Consider the following 2,560-nt stretch of genomic DNA (forward strand, 5'->3'; position numbering starts at 1 on the left):
CATGCCCAGCTAATTTTTTGTATTTTTAGTAGAGACGGGGTTTCACCTTGTTGACCAGGATGGTCTCGATCTCTTGACCTCGTGATCCACCCCCCTCGGCCTCCCAAAGTGCTGGGATTACAGGCTTGAGCAACCGCTCCTGGCCACATGGTCTATCTTTGAAAGACTTGGCAGTACACTTGAAAACCATTTATATTCTGCAGTAGTTGGGTACAAAGTTCTGTAAATGCTAGATCAAATTTGTTAACAGTGTTGACTCAATTTTTCTATATCCTTGTTTTTTTTTGAGACAGGATCTCATTCTGTCACCCAGGCAGGAGTATAATGGCACAATCATAGTTCATTGCAGCTGATTTTTAAAAAATCAATTTGAGTAAATTACTGAGAAAGAACTATTGATTATTTGGATTTATCTGTTTCTTCCCTTAGCTTTGTCTATTTTTGCTTCCTGATTTTTTTTTTCCTTCAGGAATTGTGTTGCTCTGTTGTTAGGCGTACATATATTTATGATTGCTATGTCTTCTTGATAAATTGCTCCTAGCTTGTGGTTTTCAAAGCTCCGCATGGAGAGAGTCAGTTCTCTCCCCTAGCAAAACTTCTCATACCTTTTTTCTCTCTTCCTAATTCTCTCTCACACACACACTACCCTGGAATCTCTCAAATAACACCCTCCATACTCCAAAGACAGCGTATAAAACAAAGAAACCCCTGTTCCACTTGCAGACCAAATGGCAGGATTGGTCTCTTCTTTCTCTCCCTTTCTCCTCCCCTCCTTTCTTTCTCCTGGCTCTGCATTTTATAGGTGGTCTAAATCTCTCTCCTGAGCCCTCTAGCTCTTGTTCCAGACTCTCTTGACCCATCTTCCTCTGCCCACAAATGTCCCTAATTAGTCTGATAGGACAGGAAGGGGGTGGGGACCTGAACAGTCTGCTGGAAAAGATAACATTATCTGGCTCAGGAAGGGGTGGGTAATGTTTAGGAACATTAGCACTTCAGTAATTGTTAACCCCTTATTGTATCATCCCATTTAGTCAACAGATCATTTTCGAGGACATACAATGGTAAACGTGACACATAAAGTGTTTTCTCTCACTCAGTTTAACAAGTATTGAATGCAGACAAGTACATAGCTGTTTGCAGATATTCTGTGATAGGGGCTGTGGTGGGGAAGCATGGGGTTGGGGGCAGAGCCTTCTTGCATCTACTGCTATTCAGATTGCCCTTTTGGGCTCTGTCCCTCAACATCCAGCCACTTGCTAGACACCTCCATGTGAACGTCTAATACACATCCCAGATGAAAGCGGGTCAAACATTACTGAAGCCACACTTTTCCAGTTGTTCAGGCTAAACGTCTGGAATGATCCATAACCCTTCTCTTTCACACTCCACATTCTAATCCATTGGTAATTCCTACTAGCTCTGCTCTTTTTTTTCTTTCTTTTTTTTTGAGATGGAGTCTTGCTTTGTCGCCCAGGCTGGAGTGCAGTGGTGTGATCTCGGCTCACTGCAGCCTCGGCTTCCTAGGTTCAAGTGATTCTCCTGTCGCAGCCTCTCGAGTAGCTGGGATTACAGGCATGTGCAACCACACCCAGCTAATTTTTGTATTTTTTGTGGTGACAGGGTTTTACCAGGTTGACCAGGCTGGTCTTGAACTCCTGATCTCAAGTGATCTGCCCGCCTCAGTCTCCCAAAGTGCTGGGATTATAGGTGTGAGCCACCATGCCCAGCCACTAGCTTGACTTTTTTTTTTTTTAATATATTGATCTTTTTTTTTTTTTTGAAACGGAGTTTCACTCTTTGTTGCCCAGGCTGGAGTGCAGTGGCTCAAACACGGCTTTCTGCAACCTCCGCCTCTCAGGTTCAAGTGATTCTCTTGCCACAGCCTCTCAAGTAGCTGGGATTATAGGCGACAGCCACCATGCCCGGCTAACTTTTGTATTTTTAGTAATGACGGGATTTCACCATGTTGGCCAGCTGGTCTCAAACTCCTGACCTCATGATCCACCCACCTCGGCCTCCCAAAGTGCTGGGATTACAGGCGTGAGCCACCGCGCCCTGCCTAGCTTTACCCTTAACAAGCGCTAGAATCCAACCCACTCATCACCATGCCCACTGCTGCCATCCTGGTCCCAGCTGCCTCCTTCTCTCTCCTTCTCATGGTCCCTCTGCTTTTGCCTTTGCCCATGAGTGATCTGCTCTTTGTCCAGCATCCAGAGTGGTCCTGCTAGAAATGTAAGGGAGATCTTGTCACACTCCTGCTTAAAATCCTCTCATGCTCCCCATCCCAAGCCAAGAAAACAACAATAAAAAGCCCAATATTATTCCCAGTTCTCTGAAGCGTGTCATCATCTGCATCTCCCCACTTTCCCCACAACTTATTTTGATCTCATGTCCCTGTATTGGTTGTTATTTCTTTTTATTTATTTATTTATTTATTTTTTTTTTTTGAGTCTCTCTCTGTACTGTCTGTAGCCCAGGCTGGAGTGCAGTTGCACTATCTTGGCTCACTGCAACCTCCGCCTCCCGGGTCCCAGTTCAAGCAATTCTCCTACTTCAGCCT

This window comes from Sapajus apella, unplaced genomic scaffold (assembly GCF_009761245.1).
Source record: "Sapajus apella isolate SASKATOON/1434 unplaced genomic scaffold, GSC_monkey_1.0 scaffold95, whole genome shotgun sequence".
NCBI lineage: Eukaryota > Metazoa > Chordata > Mammalia > Primates > Cebidae > Sapajus > Sapajus apella.